Raw genomic sequence first — 12,522 nt, 5'->3', positions numbered from 1 at the left:
TTAATTTAATTTGGTTAGTAATTATAGTATTATACAGTGGCGGCTCGTGATAATTTTTAGTGGCGGGGCTGCACTGAAAAGATGTCTAAAAAATGTCACCATAATTATTCTATCATGTCATAACAGGACAAAATAAGCACAATTTTTGGCGTACGACCACTTACATTTAAGTATTATTGAAAAAAAAACTAGCAAAATTCACCACCCATTAAAGGGGTGCGTCCAAACGCGATGAAGATTTCGAAAAATACGCTGGTACTCAAGTAAGATTGCTAAAAAAAATTCGATCTTGCTGGTTTCGCGACACGGATTAAAAAAAACCCCAAAACCTTTCAAAAACTTAACCCCCTAATTCGTAACGAAAAACATTAACCTGTTGACAATGCATCGATACATCGGTTGTTTCATCTGCCATAACAGCTAGATAAGTCGCTTTTTTATTTCAGCACTTATTTGTTCCCTACACACGTTCAAAATACAATCTAAAAGTTCATTTTGAATAGTTTTTGATGTCCCTTTAAAAACCGAAGAAGTTTGAAAATGTTTTTTTAAAGAATCGTCGAAATTTTGTGAATATTCTAGAAGCCCCCGAAAAACTCCTGGATTTTTTGAATTATCTGTTTCATCGTGTCCCCTCATTGGCATTTCAAATTTAGCGCAAAATTTAACGCAATCAATAATTTTAAATAAAACATCCCGATTTTTTTTGACGTTTTCGTTATGCTTATCTATTTCCCGCCGACAAGCTTCCCAAAATCGTGAGATTACACACATTTTTTAAGTGTTCGACACTTCCCTCGTGTTTTTAAATTTATCGTTTAAATGTTTTAAGTCAATAACTCCTGTTTTCGTCCAAGATGATTCGCCCGGCGACTCGCCTCCAAACAAAAGACACGGATAACAAAATAACGCGTTTTTTTCTGTACATCTCGTTAACCAATTGTATTTTTTATAAATGTCTGGATTAAATTTTCGCGAGTAACTAAAAGATCTACTAGTTGCAGGCTGTGAAATAATTAAATAGGGCGTGAGGCAGCCTAATGCTTTTATAGCGACTTTTTCGTTAAGTTCTAGTCGCGAAAAGTGCAAATTTTGTAAATATTTTACTGAATTCTTTTGTTCTTCCATTTTTAAAAGAAAAAAAATCTTAATATATTTAAATAAAAATTACGAGAAAAAGTTAAACAGATTTGAAAAAAGTTTGCTGTTATCAAAATGAAAACGACTCACCGAAGATTTGATGAGGGCTCGTACACAACCAATTAAGAGTAACGAAAACGAATAAAGCTGTGATCGTGCGATTCAACTAATCAAATGTAAGATCAAGCGCGCGAAATCTTAAACAAACTGACAGATGAATGTCGTTTAACAGGCGAAGGCTGCCGACTGTCCAGCCCAAAACGGCAGAGTGAGTGAAAGAGAAAGAGCTATCTGTAGTTGCAAATAGCTCTTTCTCTTTCTCGTTCCGAAACTCCGGGCTGCGCAGCGTTCAGCGCGGCGCTGTAACACTTTACAGCCAGTACAGCAACATTTTAATTCATCTGTCACCATACAAGTTAGTGGGGTCTTCGAAACGTTCAACATTACTTACAATATCACCCTTTTGGATATGGGTGATATTGTAAGTAATATTTACTCTGTCGAAGGCCCCAATAGTTCGCCCATCCAACTAATAAAAAATATCATTAATAAATAAAATATTAAATGTATTATTAAACATATATCTTAGAATTTTATAGGAGGGGCTGCAGCCCGGCAGCCCATTAGGACGAGCCGCCACTGGTATTATATTATTCTAATGTTAATGTACAGCCTAATAGGAAAAAAAAACTCAAAAACCTATTTACAATTCTTACTGACGGAAATGAAGGATCATATAAAGAGATTTTTGTAGAATCTTTTGGATGTGCTCTGCATGCATAGATGAAAGTGCAATATGCAGTATTTTCGTGGTTTATGAGGCATGTTGGAAGAGCATGTCGTTTAAAAATGGAATGCAGCTAAACAAACAATTAGGGCGAAAACACACTGAGTGGTACGCGGAATGTGTTTTTTTATAGATATACTTTTAAACATGCGAAAGAAATGCAGCACCCCTATAGCCCATATATAATACATGGTACACAGTCCCAAAAATCACCCCCTGGAGTGTTTTCGGTGATATTTTATCCTTGTATTTATCCTTGCTTGACAGTGATCGATAAAAGTGAATCCCATATTTGAAAAAATGTAGAAGAAACATATGCATTCTGCACGTGCAACTGCACTCGAATTCGGTTTGGGGAATACTCACTGTCACAGCTCGGAGTCAAGGACACGACGTCCCGTACTATTCAGTGTGTTTTCTCCCTTAGAGATTCCTTTTTAATTATCTTTACAATATTAACTCCCCCAATAATGATATATAGAACTTGTAACATATGTACATATGTATATATGATATCCATGTTCGATTATCATTGATATTTTGAGTACTATTTCGACTTCTGGGTGGAGTATTCCGTATTTCCTGGAAAAGTTATCATATTAGTATGTACTTTTCGACTGTTTTTAATTTATGTAAATGTGTGTGTATACAAAAAATAAATAAAGTAAATGTGTGTGTAAAAAAAATAAATAAAATGTGTATATAAAAAAAAGAAATAAAAAAAAGAAAAGTTTGAGAAGGATTCTGCAAACATCAAAAGTGGAGCATTTTTGCTTTTGGATAAGTGTAACATTGTATCGTTCCACATGTGAAGTAACTTGTCATGTCTTCGTGGCCGGTTTATCCACCCACTATACATATGTATGTAGTAGACTGGGTGTGGCCCTTGGTTGTGTCAAGACTTGCTAAAATAATATGCATAAACCTCATAACACTTACGAATTATGACTTATGTGTCAAAAAATAAGTGAAAAAGGTCGAAACGTCGATAGAAAGTATTCGAGATTCAACCGAAACTTAACGAGGATACGAAAAATATATAATTCACCCGGATAATCGGTAAAATCTGTATTGTTATAAAATAACACCCATAGTAACTGCATTTATATAAAAGCATCTTTTAGTACACTTCCATTATCATTTCTATCAAACTACCTGTCTTGTATTTAAAACTTAAAACCAACTTTTTTTACTCTATTATTTGTGTGTAGTTCAATTTAGTACGAAAATTTTCTTCTATTACTCATATAATTATACTAGTGTTGTGCCCGATGAAATATCATCGCATGGGTTATGGTTAAAATGGCAAAAACTACCTACCTACCTACATATAAACAATAGAAATGAATTAATAAAATAAATTTTCAATAGATGGCGCTAAAAGCTCTAGAGGAAACATTGGTAGCAAACAGTATATATAGAACTTTTTTTTTATCTATTATTATGTTCGTATTATATTCGTACGTTTTTTAGCTGTGGCGTACATATGTATGTCTAATCGAATCGACTATTATAGTATGGCGAGCGTTATCGCACACAGATACATATACAGACACATACACAGACAAAAACACAGACACATATACAGACATATACACATACACATACACAGACACATACACAGACACATACACAGACACATACACAGACACATACACAGACACATACACAGACACATACACAGACACATACACAGACACATACACAGACACATACACAGACACATACACAGACACATACACAGACACATACACAGACACATACACAGACACATACACAGACACATACACAGACACATACACAGACACATACACAGACACATACACAGACACATACACAGACACATACACAGACACATACACAGACACATACACAGACACATACACAGACACATACACAGACACATACACAGACACATACACAGACACATACACAGACACATACACAGACACATACACAGACACATACACAGACACATACACAGACACATACACAGACACATACACAGACACATAAACAGACACATGCACATACATACACAGACACATAATGGCGCTTTTATATATAATATATGATTTATTTGTTTGTTTACATGCTAGCCACAAATTATACATTTTGGTTTTACCTGGCTTCGCTCAGTATTTGTAATATAAACAGCGTGAAAATGATGAATCTAATAGTAAATATTTATTTGTTTTTTTTATTAAATTCATTTGAATCGAAAAAAATATAATATTCTACCGATCGAATTGTCGTCATAGAAACTTTGTTTTGTTTACGAAGTTCCGAACCAAAATTACATATTTTCTTACATACTTACAAACAAAGTCTCTTTCGAAATAATATATTAGATAAGAAACTTAGCGAGACTTCTGTGTTATAGATAATATTTTTTTGAAATAACATTCAAATAGTAGTGACATATTGGGTAGGATGGTTTTCGCCAATTTGATGGAGGAACCGCTTCAACAATGAAATCAGATAAATTGGCAAACTTTGATAGAAAACGATCGAATTGGAGTCACAAATATTCAAGTCTGATCAGCAGCATTAAATATTATACTCAAAATAAATTCTTTTCAATCCCGAACCCGGCAACCTCTCGGTGCTTAGTATCAACGCAACCACCGAGCTATGTTGCTGGCATATGTGTATAATCTTGTACTATTTTTCTAGTATATTTTAGTACCATTTTAGTATCTTCTAAGAGTGAATAAATTAAAATCGGTTCGAACTTCAATATATTCACACGATTTGTATGCAAAATTCATTACTTGCTAATGTGACCATCTATATAGGCCTTCTAATGTCTAAAGTTTAAAGCCCCTGTCTTAGCACTTGACATCCGCTATATTACCTTAACATTAGCAATTAATAACAGAATAACTAGATACTCAAAGTGGAGCGTATTGCATTGATGAAAATATTTCAAATTTTTGAATGGAACCAATGCAACCGCACTCATATGAGTTTGACCTCACGTTTTCCTTTTTCGAACGACCTTTACGAAAACTCACTTGGTCTTGTCCGTTTCTTTTCATTGTTGTCTAGAACCTTAGATTAATGTGCCGTCGTTTATCTTCGTATTGCTTCAACTCGACGCGGGCAAAAAAAAGAAAATTAAACGACACGCAATAGTACACAGTCCGCAATAATAACATAATTCAGAACGTTTGAATCGAAGCTCTGAATACTTCAGTAATCGCCGTCTTATTAAATTCGTATTATGCGTACAACGAGGAAGTCTATCGATATGTAATAATTTCACAATTTGTGAACTTTTTGTGCCCAAATCCGGAAGCGATCCGGATTTGAACTCCGACACCTTTCTCTGTGTTTCCCATATCGACACGACACAGAGAATGTCGTGATTTTCACATTCAGAAACAAACAATCACAAAAGTTCATTTACGCAATCGTTTGACAGCGTCTAGTATGCGATACGAAACAAAACTACGGACGAAATACAAGCAGGAGACTATGAAGGGGATATAAGTATAATACAAAAACTGCTACCAAGGGTTTGCAGCGCATCGCAGATGATTGTGGAAGGGCACACTTCGAGGCCATTCTCAGGACGAGAGCGGCCTCCCTTCGTTATCGTGTCTCTGTATTGACAAATTATATTCTTGCTGCCGTGACTAATCATTTACATTCATCACTGTATATTCGATGGATGGTACTGCTACACCGACCATCATAAATTGGTTTTTGATTGATTAATTAATTATTTATTTATTATTATTATATGCATATTATTATTATTATTATTATACTAGTGTTGTGCCCGGTGGAATATCATCGCATGGGTTATGGCGTATTAAGCTATTAAAAATTAAGAAGAAATGTGTTGGTTCTGTGTTCGATCTGCACGCGGTCGTATTTTTATCAAATTAAAAACCTTTTAAATATGTTTTATTTTATATTTATATTTCATTGTTTAGTATGAAAAAAAATGGTAAAATCTATCTACATATAAACAATATAAAACACCAATAGATAAATAAATAAATTAATTAAATAAATTTTCAATAGATGGCGGCAAATGCCCAGAGACTAATTTGCCTAGGAGAAACATTGGTAGCAAAAATATATATATAGAAGTTTTTTGTTGATCTATTATGATATTCGTATTATATTCGTACGTTTTGTTGCTAGTGATTTAACCGTGACGTACATATCGAATCGAAATCACTATTATAGTACGGCGAGCGTTATCTTACACAGATACACAGAATAGCGATATTATATATGTATATGATTTATTTCATCATTTCTACTATCTATATATTGTTTATATGGACGATAGGTATTGCACTATTCTCCCTATTATCTGGAGTAAAAAATATTGTTATTTTTTTCAAAAACCACCCATTACTATGTATCACTTCGAAAAGAAGGTAAAAAACTCAAAAGTTTAATGAAAGAAAGATATTTTTAGATAATGGGATCATATATACAAGTCATCCATCATTCTGTTAACCATTCAACCAATTTTTGTTTAATTAGATATACATATAGTTGGATCGCTACTGAACAGGCACATATGCACATATGTACATATTTATTCTAAAAGTCATCTCATTAAAAATGATAGTCATGGTCAAAATCAAATAGTAATATATCATAGGTTGGTAATACTTTTTTTATCTTGTTAGTGCTAATTTGCTTGTAAAGATGGCGTTTGCTTTAAACAAATCGGTAAAGGCTTGTATTATTTGGTTTGTTATATTTTTGATTTGGTCAGTAAATAGTTGACCAATAATATATATAAAAACGGACTGTCGCTAAATATATTTGTATATTTGTATATTTGTATGTGACGGACGATCAACCGTCAACCAGTATGGGGAACAAAATTTTTTTTTTTTTCATTTTTTTCATATTTTTCATATTTTTCATATTTTTCATATTTTTCATATTTTTCATATTTTTCATATTTTTCAGTTTTTTCATATTTTTCAGTTTTTTTCAGGTTTTTTCAGTTTTTTTAATTTTTTTCATAATTTTCATTTTTTTCATAATTTTCATTTTTTTCATTTTTTCAGTTTTTTAATTTTTTTCATTTTTTCAGTTTTTTAATTTTTTTCATTTTTTCAGTTTTTTCATTTTTTTCATTTTTTCAGTTTTTTCATTTTTTTATTTTTTTCATTTTTTCAGTTTTTTCATTTTTTTCATTTTTTTCAGTTTTTTCATTTTTTTCATTTTTTTCATTTTTTCAGTTTTTTCATTTTTTTCATTGCCGGGGGCGCTGGCGGCGCTGGGGGCGAAGCCCCCGGGATGCCGAAGGCATCGGGGACGCTGGGGGCGAAGCCCCCGGGGTGCCGAAGGCATCGGGGGGGCTGGGGGCGCCGGAGGCGTTGGCGGCGCTGGGGGCGAAGCCCCCGGGGTGCCGAAGGCATCGGGGGTGCTGGGGGCGCCGGAGGCGTCGGCGGCGCTGGGGGCGAAGCCCCCGGGGTGCCGAAGGCATCGGGGGTGCTGGGGGCGCCGGAGGCGTCGGCGGCGCTGGGGGCGAAGCGCCCGGGGTGCCGAAGGCGTCGGGGGCGCCGGAGGCGTCGGCGGCGCTGGGGCCGAAGGCCCCGGAGCGACGGAGGCATCGGGGGCAAAGGCGTCAGGAGGTCGGCGATGCACAAAACGTAGTTCGTAATTCGTAATCACTTCGTAATTCGTGCATCAATTTCTTTCCGAAACCAGTCGATTCAATATCTTTAACTTTATTTTTATTCGAGTTTCAATTCCTTTTCGAAACCACCCGTTGAAATCAACGGGTCCAACACTAGTATGTTATATTAGTGGTCACTATAGCCCTGCTCGACTATTATCTCATTTTCAAAAAATATGTACTTACGGTTTATTGACCGTTAATTTTTATGTACATTGTTACTCTCTGATGTTGGAACGAGTCCAAAGGAAATTTCTCCGATTTTTACAAACCTTTTCTTACTTCATTTTATATCTGAAGACATTTGGATTTTATCAATATCTGTTCCTTGGCAAAGAGTAGAGATTTATTTTTTGGGAAACATTTCGTAAAATTATTAAGAGGAGAGATTCACAATCCCGCTATCCTGGAGAAGCTTAAATTTTTGGCCCCGGAAAATCATAGGGTTTTGCGAAAGCATGATATCTTATTGCCAATTAGGGCTAAAACAAACGTGCTCATGAACTCCCCCCTCTCGAGAGCTGTTCGACTTACTGGCACCTTCCTTGGATCTCTTCAATTCCAGTTATGTTGAGTTGGTCGAACACATCCTTCATAAACACGATATAATTATCTTTATTATTTACTTGTTTTTCACTATGCATGTGTATTTCGGGTCTACGTGACGAGCCAGAATGTTAAATTACAGAAAACACAAATATCGGAAGGCAAAGATCGAAAATCGAAAGATCAAAAAAAAGGGTGCATGGTAGACGGTACATACTCACTTAATTTGCGCGAGCAGAGTACATTAATACGGGAGGAAAAGCCTGCTCCTCTTGTTCCTGTTGTACTCTGCTCGCGCAAATTAAGTGAGTATGTACCGTTTACCATGCACCCTTTTTTTTTGATCTTTCGACTTGATCTTTCGATTTTCGATCTTTGCCTTCCGATATTTGCGTTTTCTGTAATTTAACATTCTGGCTCGTCACGGAGACCGGTGTATTTCATACTCGCTTTTAATTTTTTTTTAATTATTTTTGTTATTCTTGTTTTATGTATATTTATATTGGTATTAAAACCAAAGTGATGATTTGGAGCTACCTGTCAAGTCTCTCTTGTATTGATTGTATAAAATAAAATAAAAATAAAATATGTCCGTATTACATTGTTATCATTAAATTTTCGTAAAATTTACTTACCATTGAAAAAAGCTGATATTTTCAATTGTTGCCATTTGGAAAATATCTATCCTCCTTATTGAATCATTGAAGAAATTTACCATCATGTCTAGAAAACTGCCAAAATTTCCTTTCACTCCAGTTTTGTTTAACAATATTTATACCAATAATAAATGCACAATATATATGTATATGAATTACGTTATATTCATGTGCACGATCTGATACAGATTGTACTGTATTATCACTCGTGACAATACTCGTGAACGACAAAATTGATTGCCGGATGTCTGAGAAGGTTACCTTACTCAAGTTAAAAACGGTATCAATAAACTATATCGATAAGAAAAATTCATCGCTGAAAAACGTTGAACGGAAACATAACAAATTGAATCCAGTGAAAGGGATTGATTGTATCACAGCAATAGTAATAATATAAAATTTGCATATAATAAGAGAAAGGATTTGTAGAATCGAAATGAAAATTGATACGTATTCATATCTGATCTAATATCAATTTTTGGCGGTTCGTCAGGTAACTTTACAGGTAAACGACCTAAGACCTTTGGCTATCGGTCCAATTTTAATTTTCGTAACGTTTAAAATGATTACACACACTTGAGAAGATTATCGTACGTACAACGAACCTCTCGATAAACGAGCTCGAATTTTTACAACTATATTTTTATTGTCACGATGACGTAATCTCGATACGTTTTCCTTTCAACGGTAATGATTATTATATTATTATTATGTTCGGTGTTAATGTTTTTTCAGCATCGAAAACGTGTCGTTTCGTATAATTGTCGTGTGTACCGAAAACTGTATGCGAAACGCGATAAGGCAAAGTGCAATAGGTTAAATCAGCGATGCTTAAAGTATAGTGCATTATAGATTAGAACACTCGGTGGTATTGCGGAACGTTTTGTCGAACGTTGTAATTTAATTTGGATTAGGTATGTGCTGTCTTGGGCAACGAAAACTAATAAAATTCTAAATCATATAGAATTAAGTGCGTTGTTTGAATATTACAGAAACGATTCAGAGTAATACATATGTATAATATATAGAAATAATCGCGCGGATGAGGTTTCGTAAAGGATGTTGTGAGATTATTAATTAAAAGCGGTATTTATCGAAGCTCAGAAAGCGATTTGACAACCGCTGAAACCTATAAATTTCATTCGCTAATATCGTGACCCACAAGGTTGGAAATCTTAGAGCCTTTCGATAGTGAGTTTAACGCTTGGTTTCGACAACCTTTTAATTATTCTACATATGTATGTATGTCTTTGGTATCACAATTTTTACAATATTTATATTGGGTACTTATGAGGGCTGGATACCTGAAACGCTAATTTTGTTGCCGTTCCTTTCTTCGATATACATATACATATTAGGGGTACCGGAAAGAAATCCATTTTTACTCTATCTATGTTTTTAATAACCACAAAAAATTATCGAATTATAGAACTATTACATAAACTTATAAATTACCACAGAACTATCACAGAGAATATAGGAACATTTTAAAGGATCGGAAAAACAAACAATGGTTTTTGTCCTGCACGCACGAAAAAGAAGAGTGATGGAACACATGTTTTTTTTTCCATTTTTCAGGGAAAAACGCAATCCTTTTTTTATACCTCAAACCATAATATGGTTTTTTTTATTTACCAAACCTCGCTCCTTCTTACTATTACCTATTTAGTTCCATGGAGGCCACATTAAGAATAAAAAAATTCAACAGCATGAGTGATGTGGTAAACCAATTATTAACATTTATTAATTCAAAACTGGCAAGATTTTTCAAGAAAAGGATTGAAATATCGACAAAAAGATGGTAAAGAGTCATGAAAATTAGAGGAGATTATATTTTGGAGTAAAATGTGCAAAAAAAAATGAAAAACTGAATATTTAAGTTGATCTGCAAAAAAATGGATTTCTTTCCGGTACCCCTAATATATTGAGTGAATGTGACAATATATATATATATATCTTCTAATCTATAATTTGGAAAGAGACTTTGTATGTAAATATCCTTGGTCGTCGTCGTCGTCGTCTTCGTCATCGTCCGTAGATCGGTGACGTCATCGAACACGTGATTCGATTTTTTTTTTTTCGATCCATGGGCGCCGATTTTTTTTTTCATTTCAATGGATTCACCCCCGCGGGGGCGCAAGGCGAGTAGTTTCATGGGGCCCCGCCAGGGGCGCCACAAGGGGCGCAGCCCCGTGGGGCTCAAAAGGGGGCGCCACAAGGGGCGCAGCCCCGTGGGGCCCCGAAGGGGGCCCGGGGGGCCCAGCCTCATGGGGCGCAGCCCCATGGGGCTCAAAAGGGGGTGCCACAAGGGGCGCAGCCCCGTGAAGCCCCGAAGGGGGCGCGGGGGGCCCAGCCTCATGGGGCGCAGCCCCATGGGGCTCAAAAGGGGGCGCCACAAGGGGCGCAGCCCCGTGGGGCCCCGAAGGGGGCCCGGGGGGCCCAGCCTCATGGGGCGCAGCCCCATGAGTCTCAAAAGGGGGCGCCACAAGGGGCGCAGCCCCGTGGGGCCCAGCCTCATGGGGCGCAGCCCCATGGGGCTCAAAAGGGGGCGCCCAGCCTCATGGGGCGCAGCCCCATGGGGCTCAAAAGGGGGCGCCACGAGGGGCGCAGCCCCGTGGGGCCCCGGGGGGGCCCAGCCTCATGGGGCGCAGCCCCATGGGGCTCAGAAGGGGGCGCCACAAGGGGCGCAGCCCCGTGGGGCCCCGAAGGGGGCCCGGGGGGCCCAGCCTCATGGGGCGCAGCCCCATGGGGCTCAAAAGGGGGCGCCACAAGGGACGCAGCCCCGTGGGGCCCCAGCCTCATGGGGCGCAGCCCCATGGGGCTCAAAAGGGGGCGCCACAAGGGGCGCAGCCCCGTGGGGCCCCGAATGGGGGCCCGGGGGGCCCAGCCTCATGGGGCGCAGCCCCATGGGGCTCAAAAGGGGGCGCCACAAGGGGCGCAGCCCCGTGGGGCCCCGAAGGGGGCCCGGGGGGCCCAGCCTCATGGGGCGCAAGCCCTAATAGGCATTAACTAAGGGGGGCGAAGCCCTAGACGGCAATTAATCATGGAGGCGCGGAGGGGCGAAGCCCTAAAAGGCAACTGATCATGGGGGCGAAGCCTTAGACGGCATTTAATCATGGGGGCGCGGAGGGGCGAAGCCCTAAAAGGCATTAACTAAGGGGGGCGAAGCCCTAAACGGCAATTAATCTTGGGGGCGCGGGGGGCGAAGCCCTAAAAGGCATTAACTAGGGGGGGCGAAGCCCTAGACGGCATTTAATCATGGGGGTGCGGAGGGGCGAAGCCCTAAAAGGCATTAACTAAGGGGGGCGAAGCCCGAAACGGCAATTAATCTTGGGGGCGCGGGGGGCGAAGCCCTAAAAGGCAATAACTAAGGGGGGCGAAGCCCTAGACGGCATTTAAACATGGGGATGCGGAGGGGCGAAGCCCTAAAAGGCATTAGCTAAGGGGGGCGAAGCCCTAAACGGCAATTAATCTTGGGGGCGCGGGGGTCGAAGCCCTAAAAGGCATTAACTAAGGGGGGTGAAGCCCTAGACGGCATTTAATCATGGGGGCGTGGAGGGGCGAAGCCCTAAAAGGCAACTGATCATGGGGGCGAAGCCCTAGACGGCAATTAACCATGGGGACTTGGAGGGGCGAAGCCCTAAAAGGCAACTGATCATGGGGGCGAAGCCCTAGACGGCAATTAACCATGGGGACGTGGAGGGGCGAAGCCCCAAAAGGCATTAACTAAG

Source organism: Arctopsyche grandis, chromosome 9 (assembly GCF_051622035.1).
Source record: "Arctopsyche grandis isolate Sample6627 chromosome 9, ASM5162203v2, whole genome shotgun sequence".
Taxonomy (NCBI): domain Eukaryota; kingdom Metazoa; phylum Arthropoda; class Insecta; order Trichoptera; family Hydropsychidae; genus Arctopsyche; species Arctopsyche grandis.
Note: the sequence above shows the minus strand (reverse complement) of the source record.